Source organism: Physeter macrocephalus, chromosome 2 (assembly GCF_002837175.3).
Source record: "Physeter macrocephalus isolate SW-GA chromosome 2, ASM283717v5, whole genome shotgun sequence".
Classification (NCBI taxonomy): Eukaryota; Metazoa; Chordata; class Mammalia; order Artiodactyla; family Physeteridae; genus Physeter; species Physeter macrocephalus.
In genome coordinates this window covers 50234242-50248301 of record NC_041215.1, presented here as the reverse complement: position 1 = coordinate 50248301, position 14060 = coordinate 50234242, and positions in this window count along the sequence as shown.

The window sequence follows — 14060 nt, the reverse complement described above, 5'->3', positions numbered from 1 at the left end:
TAATTCTTTTTCTGTCTGTCCTCCCATATCATTTATATCCATTGTCATGACCACTTCTGGAACTGAGATAATCATCTATTAATAGATAACATATGATAAAATGGGTTATACAACCACACTTGGGCTACATTTCCTCATTCTATGCACTGTGAATTTCACACATGTATGTGTGTGTATGCATGTGTGCACATATGTTTAAATTGTTGTTACTATTATTATCACCACTTAAGACATACAAAACTCTCTTTTATTTCCCCTACAACAATTCATCCTTTACAAGTGTAGATGTTCTGGTCGGTATCCAATATCTTGTGATTTTGTGAAAATCAGGGAAACTAAGGATTACTATACTTGCTATTATTTACAAAAGTTAACCTTTTGGAGACAGATCTTAATGTTTAAAAAAATGCTTTGAAGAGGGTTGGTAGCAGAAGAGTTTGTTCTTCCAAGTAAGGAAACTGAGCCTAGTCGTGAAAGGCAGACAAACAAAACAAGGACCTAAATGAAAAAGTTACAGATAAATGGAGGTTTTTCATAAAGTAATGTGCTAGTCAGTCTCTAAACACTTATTACGATTTATTGTGTGTATAGAAGTTAGTTGGAGGATTCTAGTTCTCTCTAATCATTACACCCTGCTCCTGTTTTCTTAGGAACAGCTATAAATTCAAGAAGAGGTGGAAAACCGGCAGACTGCCAACCAAATTCAACCCACAGACATATGTTGTTGGGCCTGAACAATGTTTTGGAGTGTTTTGAATCAGTTTCCAATTGAAACATGAGAATTTTTACTTTTAAAAAAAATGTATATCTGTGTGTCTTCTCTCGAAAAATGATGAGATGTGAAAAACTGGTCAAGGTATGCATAACTGTCAGGTGGAGGTGGGCAGCTTCAACATCTTGTAAATAGGACAAGTTCTCTCTGATTCAGACTTTCTCTCCCTTCCGCCTTGATTTGCATAGAAAACTTGACTGATCTGGGAATATCCGTGACTGTGACCCCAGGTGTCAATCACCTCTAGGAGTTTTGCTCCTCTAATTTGAGGGTTGAGCAGAGTTTCTGTTGCATATTAAATTAATATCATTTTCAATATCTTATTATTTTAAAATCCAAGCTGGTAGGATTGAAAAGAGAGAACAAAACCAAGAGACTGAATTCGTACTTCTGCTTTAGAAAGAGGTTCACTGGAGATTAACATTATTTCATTTATTTGTACAATTTTTTCAACATGATCAGAAATTACCAAGAGTAGGATATTGTGCTGTGCTCTTTGCTATTGCTAAGCAAGTTCCCATTTCCCCCTCTCTGCTCTGACCTCCTTTACTGTTCCTATTATATTTTGGCAGATAATCATATCCTGACTTCTTTTGTTCTCTGTTGTCTATTTGAGTTGCATGTCCCTTCTGCCAAATTGACTGTGGGATCCTTAAAGTCAGACGCTGTATTTTTTCAGTGTTGTTGCTCTGCATTGTACCAAGAACATCACAGATATTTGGTGCCTGTCTGAAATCCTCTGCCTCTAATTCTGCCAGTACTATGAGCATTTCCAACAAGTTCAGGTTTGCCACCATATTAGAATGGTCCTGATTCTCAGTCCCAAGTGTTACTGGATTCTCATGCTTCTTTCCTACTTCTCCACATCAAAAGCTGTCAAATGGACCTGGGATACAGTGCATGATGGTTAGGGGAAGTCAGAACATCCACTACATCTCAACTTGCACCCATCCCTGACTCAAGACATACTCTCTACCCATCTGCCATACTGACTAGTCTCTGGTTTTCCTTTCAAGCTGATTTCCCACCCTGAAACTATGGCCCACTTGTTAATCTACTTTCTTAGAGCCAGACTTCTAACCTAAAGCCCTCTGGCATGTAGGATGCAGCTAATTCTCCAGGGACAGCACCACAGCCACTTATCTCCCGAGCATTCTGTCAGTCACTTCCCACTGCCACACCCTGCTGTCATTTAATGTATATCCTAATACCAAGTGCTTTCAGGATTAGGACTGAGATTGGTGTATTCAGTCAACCTCCATACATGGACTCCTGAGCAGGTTTCCTCAGGGGAAAACAAAACAGAATAAAAACAGAAAAAGACTTTGCTAACTGGATAAGCACCTTGGACATTCCAACATCTTATTTTTTTCCTCAGAATCATTTTGCTAGGACCCCCATGCCTCATGAACAATCTGCATTAATACTTTATAACCCTAGGCAAAAATTAGGTATAATATAAAAGTGGGTGAAAAGAATTCTACTTTTTTTTTCTCTCTCCTGGTTTCTGTAGTTCTTCTTTGCTTCATTTTAATTATAAGTCCAAGAGTCAGTGACTGCCTTTTACTTTTTAAACTGCTCTGTGTGATGAATATTAATTCTTCAAAATTAAAGGGTATTTTTGGTTAGGACACATCTTGAGCTGCTCAGAGGAAAATTTCCTTATCAACCAAAAATTGGTAAACAAACAAGAAAAGAGTGAGTCTTCTTCCTTTTCCTCCACACAGCTGTATTGAGGAAATGAAACTAATAGCAAGAAATTGCTTTTGATGAGTTCCAAATCCTATCATAATACTTAGAATTGAAATAAATCAAAATTATCCTGGCATGATTTTTATATCATAATGAAGAGGAGAATGGTCATCATTTGATTCAAGACCTGATAAAACAATTACTACTATAACTACTATTCACGCTACATTTAACCCTTCTAAAACAATACTGTGTGACACAAACTAGGCAAAGTTCTTTATACACATTCTTTTTCTATCTTGTGAGGAAACTCCTCGTTTTATAGATAAGGAAACTTGGGCTCAGAGAGATTAAGTAACTTGTACAATACAACATATACAATACCTAGCAAGTGGTGGAGCCCAAGATTGAACTTTGTTTTTTCTGACTTCCCAGGCAGTGCTCTTAATATCTTTACTATCTCTCACACCAGTCAGAATGGCCATCAAAAAATCTACAAACAATAAATACTGGAGAGGGTGTGGAGAAAAGGGAACCCTTCTACACTGTTGGTGGGAATGTAAATTGCTACAGCCACTATGGAGAACAGTATGGAGGGTCCTTAAAAAACTAAAAATAGAACTACCATATGACCCAGCAATCCCACTCCTGGGCATATATCCAGAGAAAACCATAATGCAAAAGGATGCATGCACCCCTTTTGATGCTCACTGCAGCACTATTTACAACAGCCAGGACATGGAAGCAACCTAAATGTCCATCAAAGAGGAATGGATAAAGAAGATGTGGTATATATACACAATGGAATATTACTCAGCCATAAAAAGGAACGAAATTGTGCCATTTGCAGAGACATGGATGACCGAGAGACTGTCATATAGAGTGAAGTAAGTCAGAAGGAGAAAAATCAAATATCGTATAATATTGCTTATATGTGGAATCTAGAAAAATGGTACAGATGAACTTATTTGCAAAGGAGAAATAAAGCCACAGATGTAGAGAACAAACTTATGGTTACCAAAGGAGGAAGGGAGGGGTAGGACAAATTGGGAGATTGGGATTGACATATATACACTACTACGTATAAAATAGACAACTAATGAGAACGTACTGTATAGCACAGGGAGCTCTACTCAGTGATCTGTGGTGACCTAAATGGGAAGGAAACCTAAAAAAGAGTGGATACGTATAACTGATTCACTTTGCTGTACAGCAGAAACTAATACAACATTGTAAAGCAACTATACTCCAAATAAAAAAAAAAAACTTCACTATCTCCACAAGAAATAAAAACGTTCTAGACCAGAATTTGGAAGAACTATGTTCTCAGCATGTCCTCAAACACTTCCATTTCTCCAAGCTTCCTTGTCTTCTACTAAATCTTCTGCTTTTACCACTAGCTTGCTAGAATAATCACATAAAATAATTATGCAAAATCACTTTTAAAACTCTAAATAGAATATAACTAGGTCATAGAAATTCTTACTTGTATTAACTTGAACCCAACCATCACCATGAAGACATAAAATAAATCTTAAATATGCAAAATAAAGAGGTAAGAGAAATAGGAGTATGAAAGTAAATAAGACCCCTTTGCCATAGTTTAGACAAGACTTAATGGATATCCAAATTAGTAACTATGACAATAAGTGAACACAGAGAGAAGGAAATGGATGCCCCTAACAATGACAGTTGATTGTATGTATGGACAGGAGTCCTTGGAGATACCAAGCTCACTTACTTAAGTGATTTGAAGAACAGAGATAGCTTAACTGAAGTTGTTAAGAGAATGCGGATTCTGTAGGAAGATTATAGGCTTAACATGAGACATATTCAGTTTGAACTTCTGATGGGACATCATGGAAGAGGTTATCAAGTGACCATTCGAACTAAGAACAATATTGGGAGAGAGACCAAAGCCAAAGATAAAAAATTAAGGACCATATTGATTAAATTTAAATCATAAGAGTGGATAAGAATGTCAAAGTAGTCTTGTGAGAAGAGGAGATGGCCTAAAGCTGTGCCATCCACTAGAAATAATTTGCCACACAAATAATTTAAAATTTTCTGGTAGCCATACTAGATGAGTAAAATGAAATAAGTGATTATATTAAAATAATATATTTTAATAATATATTTTATTTATCCTACTATGTCAAAATTTTATAATTTTAGCATATAATCAATGTAAAAATATTAAGGAGATATTTTATAACTTTTTTATTTGTACTGTCTTCAAAAACTGGTGTTTACTTTACACTCAGTTTAAACTAGCCACATTTCAAGTGCTAAATAGCCATCTGTAGCTAGTTTCTACCATAATGGACAGCATGATTCTAAGAAGGAATCGGGAATCTAAGGGCAGAAGGGAGACATAGGGTCCAGAGAAGACAGAAAAAGTGAAATAGAAAAGGTACCTACAGTATGACAAAAACTAAGGCAAAAATGTTTTCTTCCTCACATATTTTATAACATCTCTACATAAGGCTATATGTATATAGTGAAAAAAGCAACAGGTTTTCCACAGATGGCATAGTTTTAGGTATCAAACAAAGCAGGATCCTTCTAGACCCTTTCAGACTATAGGGCCTCATGAATGAAGTCCAGTATCACTTAACTGCTGACACCTAACAGGATTAGAAATTATAGCATGGCATAGTGAAATTAACACAGATTTTGCATTACCCAAATCTGCCGACAAATCATAACACACCAACCAAACAGCATTATAAATTTGGGCACTTACCCACTTAACCTAAGCTTCCTTATCTTTAAAATGGAGATACTAACACTCTTACATGATTTTTGTGGGATTCAAATACTATTAGGTATGCCAAACACCTGATACATAATACACATTGAATAAATCATAGCTCTGATGATTATTATTAATAATGCCACTCTAATAATTTATATTAATGAATGTCTCACGCTACTGTAAGCATCTAGACAAGAAGGGGATATTGTTTGTTTGGGGTAACACCATGGTACCTACCACAGTGTTGGAGACACCACTAGGGTAATCAACACTCATTTTTCCTCCTACATTCTACTTCCTTTAGGAGAACCATCAAGGTATAAATAGAGGTTAAGATTACTTGATTTCCCGAATAAGATGAATACGGGCTTCATTTCTCAGTTTCTATCCCTTAAAATTCTAATATGAAATTAACTGAAGTGGAAAGATAAATTAAAAAAAAAAATTTCCCCCGACTCAGCACTTAATTTCCTGAGCATTCTACCTTTCCTAGTTATTTTAAAAAGAAATCTCGTTTTGACTCTAAGCTTGTCATTACATCAGCAGAGACTAAAATAAAAAGTTCTCTAAGTGTTTAGGAAATGAATCTAAAGTAAACAAAATTATTCAATTTTAATACCCTGGTTTTACAAAAATACCCTGGTTTTAGAAAAACAGCTTAAAATTTAAACGCTTAGAAGTAGCTGTTGTTCTCTATCAATTTACGCAACATGTTTTCAGATGGAGGGTTATTTGTTTTGAGTTTCAAAACAGTGCCACAGTATATAATGGATCCAGCATTCCATTCCAACCTTTCATCACTGCCAGGTTGCTCAAAATGAACCCATTAAGTGTCATTTGCTTGAAATACGTTTCTAGCTTTTCTTTCCCTAAACTTATCTTATTTTTTAGATTCAAGAGAAGTCACACATTTCCAGAAAGCCTTCCCTGACTCTACAGCCCACATTCAGCTTTTATATTATTTGTTCTTTCACTAATCAAATATTTATTGAGTGTTTATTATATGCCTACCATTGTTCTAGGTTCTAGGTATTCAGTAGTAAAAAGGCAAACAAGGTCAGTACTCTCATGGACCATTCAGTTCAGGGTAAAGATAGCCACTAAACAATGTAATAATGATTCTTCATATCTAAAATGCTATTTAAGCAAACAAAAGCAGAGTAATTAGATAAAGGGCCTGACAAATCATGGAAAAAGACTGAATTAATTTAAAGTATAATAGAAAATCATTCGGAATGTTTTAGTTGGAGAATTATATGATTTAAGTCTTAAGAAAGTCACTCTGGCTACTCTTTGGAGAATGACTATCATGTAAAAACTAGAATCTGGCAGATGAGTCAGAGGACTCTGCAGTAACAGCAGTAGAGGTGGTAAGAAGTGATTAAATTTGGGATATTTTGATACACATTTACCCCTTGCTTAATGTCTAATTCATTCTTGCTAAGAGAAAATCAGTTAAATAAAAGCTCAAGATACCCAATCAACATTTATAAATATAAAAATGCATGAATAGATTTTAAAAATGGGTTTATGTAAGTAGTAACAACAATTTGAAAAAAGTACATAAAATATAAAAAGTATATTTATTAAATTTCCTTTTTTTCTGTATCTTTTACGTCACCAATATTTTCAATGCTTATGAAACTTACAGTTTTCTTGCTGTCAGAGCATACTTAATGATAAATTACAGCCAAAAAAAAAAAAAAACAAAAAAACCAACAATTTTAGGGCCAAAAACCTGACTGGAATGTTCTACAAGTTGCTACTTCTTCAACCTTCTTGAGTTCATTCAAAAATGTTCAAATCAACATTGCTCCATATATTTTGTATGATTCTTCTCTAACTTGAAACTAGAAAGTGAATTAGTAAGCGTGGTTTATCTAAAATTGTGATGTCATCTAAATGTCACATATTGTAGTGTATTCATTTAGCAGGTTTTTTGAGGAAAATTCATTATACCGAGAAACAAAAAATAAAAAGAGCCATTAGTATGAAAAAAAAAAGATATAACTTTTCAAGAGCCATCATTGAGAAAAGTAAACAGGAGTATGGGGGGTAAGTCAATTTTGCAGGCTCTGCTTATTGCTGATTAATTGGATATGGTTTGGGGTAGGGGGTATGTGAGAAAGAGTGGAATTGGAGGTAATTCTTAATTTATTATCTTGAACAGAGAGATGAATGATGGTGCCATTAAATGAGATAAATGAAAATAAGAGAGAAGCAGGTTGGGTTGGGTAAGTGGGGAGTAAATAAGAGCTTAGTTTTGAACATAGTCATTTTGATGTCTCTTGAAACATTCAACTGTAGATGATAGGTAGGCAACTGCACTTACGGTTTTAGTGTTAAAAAACAAAACGTTTTGGTCTTGAGGTCTAAATAGAATATAGATAGTGGTTAAGAATCCGCCTGCCAATGCAGGGGACACGAGTTTGATCCCTGGTCCGGGAAGATCCCACATGCCGCGGAGCAACTAAGCCCGTGCTCCACAACTACTGAGCCTCTGCTCTAGAGCCCGTGAGCCACAGCTACTGAAGCCCGCACGCCTAGAGCCCGAGCTCCGCAACAAGAGAAGCCACTGCAATGAGAAGCCTGCGCACCACAACGAAGACCCAACGCAGCCAAAAATAAATATGAGAAGCCTGCGCACCACAACGAAGACCCAACGCAGCCAAAAATAAATGAAAAATTAAAAAAAAAAAAAGAATATAGATAGTATTTAAAATCATGGCACTAAATAATAGCACCTAGGAATAAACTAAGAAGACGATAGCTAGGACCAGAAAGGTAGAAATCTGAAGATTGAGTACAGTACATTTTAACATTTAGAGGGCTGGATAATGAGGAAGAGTTAGCAAAGAGACAGAGAAGGAGCATCCAAATAGTTTGGAGAAAAACTGGGAGAATGAAATATCATAGAAGTTTAGTGAAGAGAGAGTTTCAAGAGAGAAGGAATGTTCAATTGCATCAAATGCAACTCAGATATGGATAATATGAAGATGCATAAATAGCCATTGGATTTGGAAAAATGAAACCATTGGGACTCTGACATAGCATGTTCTCTAATATTTCTAAGGCCTTGCATTTATACTTATAAATTTATATTTGTGCACTAAGCTACCTAAGATGGTTTCACTGGCTAGTTAGCACACTGAGTCTCTGTATCCCCAATAATTCTTAGCATAACACAGTGTACTTAGTTGGAGCTCAAAATTATTTATGGAATAATAAATATGGAATTTATGGAATTGAATAGGGCTGATGCCCATTGAAAGAGAAAAATCAACTTTAAAATCCACAGTTGTACTGTATGTTTTTGACGAGGCCAATTTTTAAAATAAGATAGTCTGCCTATTCTTTGGCATCCTCTAAATACTCCCTCTCATCAAATGGACTTTCCTATCATTTCAAAGAAGATAGAATGCATGAAGCAAGTATTCCTCACCATCCTCTCCTCACTTCATCTTATCTGTATCCAGTTCATCTACATGCACACTCATTAAAGTGCTCGTCCTTCTGTTTCAGGTTAATTTATCTACTTGAGCTAGTGATTACACCCATCTGTCCTAGTATCCTCTGAGACCTTGTTGGATGTCTGGATATATATATATATATATATATATATATATATATTTTTTTTTTTTTTTTAATTTTCATTCCTTTTCTCTTTTCCTTCACTTCAGTGATCATGTTTCATCCTTTTTTAGCTACTGCTTATTTCAAGCTTTATAAAAAGAGTATTTTAGGGGGCTTCCCTTCCCTGGTGGCGCAGTGGTTGCGCGTCCGCCTGCCGATGCAGGGGAACCGGGTTCGCGCCCCGGTCTGGGAGGATCCCACGTGCCGCGGAGCGGCTGGGCTCGTGAGCCATGGCCGCTGGGCCTGCGTGTCCGGAGCCTGTGCTCCGCAACGGGAGAGGCCGCAGCAGGGGGAGGCCCGCATACCACAAAAAAAAAAAAAAAAAAAAAAAAAAGAGTATTTTACATATGCTAGCCCTGATTCCTTATTTCCTTTAACATCTCATTCTAGGCTTGAACTTAACTAATTCTTTTGGTCCTTAATTATGCAGTTGAGAAAGGATACATTCTGTCATTAGGAAAAACAAATAGACCTTTAATCTTTTAAAAACAAGCTCAACCTCAATCATAATAACAGAAATATTACATAAAACTATATTAGGATACATTTTTCTACAGACTGGTAAAACCTGAAATGTTTGGTAACACAATCTGTTAGAAAAGCTATGGAGCTTCCACCAGCCCTCTCATTAAGTGCTGATGGAAATTCAAAAAGTTACAACTAACATGAAGGATAGTTTGGCAATAACTATCAAAATTATTTTATCTCGTGGCTCATAAATAAATAGTTTTAATAAATGAAATTTCTGGGATTTCATTCCATAGATATATTTTCAAATGTACACAATTATATTAAAACATTCTTTGTATTAGCAAAAAGTTGAAAACACCCATGACTCTTTTAGACTGGTTAGATTAAGTACACTATATCCACACAGTGGAATATTGTACAACTATAAACAGAGAGAGAGAGAGAGAGAATTAGACAGTTTCTTATTTTGATAATTAAAATATCTCTAAGATATTACTGAAAGAAAAAAGAAGTGGAGAGGTGTATATAGTGAACTCCCTTTAATATAATAAAGAAATATATACACACGTGTGCATATATACATACATGCTTTTGCACAAACTATGAAGGATTAAAAAAAACTATGAAAAGTGGTTGCCTGTTGGGTTAAGGTGGGAGTAAACAGAGGTATATAGAAATAGGAATGTTAGAAAGACTTTCATTAAAATATTTATATTTAGGTTTTGTTTGTTTTCAAACCATTTCACTGTATCACTTATTCTCAAATTGAAAACAACACAACAAAGCTCCGCAATAGGAAAAAAAATCATTATAACCACAGCCTATATAAGAACCTGGAGGCACCTGGGGAGGTGCGCCAGTGACTTGTCTTAAAGGAAAGCTCCTTTCACAGACGACCACCATTTCTCCAAATCACCGTAAAGAGTATGTCACCAATAGTGACGTATATACAAGAAGTAAATAAATCCTGATGCTACACAGCCCACCCAGATGCAAAACGTGGCCATCCAGCGATGGATTTCCCCCGCTCAACAACCCTGTTGGTACTTACAGCCCTTAGTCATGATCTGCTCAGCAGGTTCACCCTATTAAAATCTCAAACCGTCTGCCCTGACCTCCTGCTAGTATACTTACAGCTAACAACAGGAGACAACTCACTCCGCCTGCGAAATTCTCTGATACTCCATGTTTTTGTCCCCTGACACATTCCCTTTCTGTCTCTTGCAATGTTTCTCATCTCCCCAGTCCTAGCTTTCTCTGGATACTATCACAGTAGTCCGCCCCCCACGCCTTATCTACGGGGACACATTCCAAGAGCCACGATAGATACTGAAACCGCAGATAGCACCGACTCCTATATAGGCTGTTTTCCCCTATACATACATACCTATGGTAAAGTTTAATTTATAAATTAGGCACAGTAAAAGATTAACAACAACTAATAATGAAATAGAACAATTATAACAATATACCGTAATAAAAGTTATGTGAATGTGGTCTCTCTCACACACACACAATATCTTATTGTACAAATTCAATGCCGTTTTCATCTTAATTAAGCACTTACCACACACTGCGGCCATAACTTTTGCAGTTCGAGGTGCCACAACAAAACGGACAGAGATTTATTTTTCCTTCTTCACAGTTTCACAGATAGAAAATTCAGGTTCGTCCGTACAGTAGATCTGAGCAACCTCGGCCTACGAATTTTTTTTCTGGCACCGTATCGCTTAGAGGAAGCACTGCAAGGCTATGCGTTGGCATGTCCGATTGGCCGGAAGCACTACTCGCGCATTGGAGCCACTATTAAGCGAATTAAGAGGGACGCAAACACCAGCGCCGCGATACCTCAAACTCGCGAGAGCGACGATCTGATAAGCAGGAGTGCAGCTCAGTGCCTCACGGGGGAAACGCTGGACTCGCGAAGATTCCCGTCCGGAGCAGGGCAGCGAGACTTCGTCACACTACCTCAGAAAGGTGAGTCATTTAAAACTCATGGATTATTTCTGGAATTTTCCCTTCAACATTTTCGGACGGTGGTTGACTGCGGGTAACTGAAACCGCGGAAAGCAAAACCCTGGAGAAGGGGGAACTACCGTACAAATATTTCTTCCAAAACTGTCCTGATTTCTCTGACTGGATATGATAAATGATATAACACTTGCAAAATTCTCTAGTTTATTGCCCGCCATATAACAGGAAGACAAAAATGTTCGATGAAATTCTGAATCCTAATAGAATATTTCTTATATCTTTTTATGGTACTGGATAAAAAGATGTTGGCATTATAATTATTAATCTAGTACTTTTACTGGATTATAAGCTTTTAGAAGACAAGTATTGTGGGGCAGGGGTTTGTACATGGAGTAGCTGTTGAAAAATACTTTCAAATTCAGTTTAATTGAAACACTTGCTTCATTCAGACCTACGCTTAAACTGACGCTGTCTTTCTGTCTGATTACAGAGGTTGGAAAATTTAAGTAATGGTTTTAAATGTGACCCGATGTGGCCGTGTGGTAGTTTTCTATGGCTGTATTACCTCTAAGACATAAAGTCGCTTTTCTTCTGGGGGAAGAATTTTAGTTCCTCAGTGTAGGGACCCCTCTTTTCAGCGGAGAGTCCAGGTGTTGCAGGGGCAGGTGGCTCATCAATGCAAGAGTGGGCCAGTGACCTTAGGCCTGGTCACGCAGGGTGTCTGTGTCTCAGAGGCAGTGATTGGCTCAGTATGGTCACGTGACCCATTTCAGTCCAATCAGATCTCAATCTGAGGTACCTTTGCTGTGGTGATGGGGGAAAGGCGTTCTTTTGTACAAAGTTTGCTGAAAGGGTCCGAGGTAAACCTGAAGCCTTCTGGTCAACTTAGTGTGAGCTTCTGCCAGAGACTGTTTATAGTGGAATGAAAAAAAAGAGCTAAGGGATGAAGAAAATGATCTTGGTGAATCTGTGTGAGCTGCTGGATCCAGCCTGACTTTTCTTTCCTTGGATTTTCAGTTATACAAATCAGTGCCTATCTCTATTGCCTAGGCTGACTTTAGCTTATTTTCTATCATTTGCAAGCAAAGGAGTTTTGTCTACCGTAAGCTAAAATTTAGCATACTTATAAGTACAGTTTATAGTTTAGTTATATAACATTTATCTTGCAGTACAAAAAATATGGTACCCAAAGTGCTAAATTCAGGATATTAAATGATTTTTAAAATACATATGTAAAACTTTTGATTATGTTAGATAGTTTCTAAGTGTATGGGAATACCAAAATAGTCTGAAGATGTAGTGCAGTTAATTTTCATCTACTACAAGAAAGATGTATATTTCTTAAGGAATGTCTTAGAGAAATGGACACATCTCTGTGATGGACCCTTCACATAAAACATACTCAGAAATTTTGTTTAAATGCCATAGACAAGACGAATGGTTAACAAAACACTCTTGCTCCCCCAAAATATTTTCCCCAAACTGTTTGTAATGGCATCAGTCTCCTCACTTGAGACTGAGGTCCTCAACAGTTAGCCGTTCCCTTGGATCCTGTCTGCTGAGAGAATTTATTAAAATTCTACTGGGAGGAGGAAGGGAGGCATGAATTACAGGTTACAAGAAACAAAGCTCTGGAACCCTCTCCTGTGAGCATGGATTATTTTTATCAGATGCCCTAACTTCTGGAAAATAGGATGAGTACATTTTAAGAACAATGGGAGTGTGATGGAAGGAAAAGTGTGGGGTGTATTTCTTTAGGACCAAGGCTGGCAGACCTTAAGTCGGGGACAGAGTGGGCCACTCTGGGACAGAACACTTAAAAAGGACAAGAGAAGGAATATCAAGGGGGGGGAATGTCTCCTTTCTGAATTTTGCTGAATCCTGGCCCCAAGTGGAAAATCATTTTTTTTAAAGACTTTCCAAATGAGTTTCTCTGCATTGTTTTTATTTCATCAAAATTTGTTTCTTATTTGCTTAAAATGAATAAAGATATATTATAGTAACCTACCTATAATAACTCATTTGCAATTTACCCTCTTAAGATTTGGTCTGTACATCCCAAAGATAATGCATTAGTAGTTTTTACAAACAATTCTGAGAGCATCTTAGGTTACATGAATATCATCTCTACTTATTTCTCTTTATAAATCCATATTAAGTATGTTTAATTAATTCTTAATTTTATACATACTCCACTCTTTTAATTTAACAGTTTCTGCAAGAAACAAATCATTTTACAAAGATTTGGCTTGTAAAAATATTAAATTATTTAAAAAACTGTTGTGGACTTTTTTCAGTACCAAAGGCTTATGTGGATATTCATTCTTGCTAATATGTAAGTACTACATATGTTTATTCATGTGATGCTCTTTTATAATAAAATGAAATAAAGTAATAACATATCAACCAAAACTATCTGAATTATTAAGCTTCTATAGATGCAGAGGTTCAGAACCACAGTATTGAAGACAGATTTAAATAATGCTTTCCATTGTGAGAAAATGCAGCAAATTGAAAAGCTAATCAGAATATCAAAGAAAATACATATTACCAGGGTTCTCTTACACTCTAACAATAAAAAATGTATTGAACATCAAGTCCTAATCTGTTTTTTCATGATCATTTTAATAGTCAACAAATAGCTAGCTTCAGTATTGACAATTGAAGAGGTCTTAAAATGGAGTGTACTAGTATAACTAATAATTTCCTACCAAATTGACCACATCAAAAAACATTTATATGAGTGTTTCAATAGAAGAC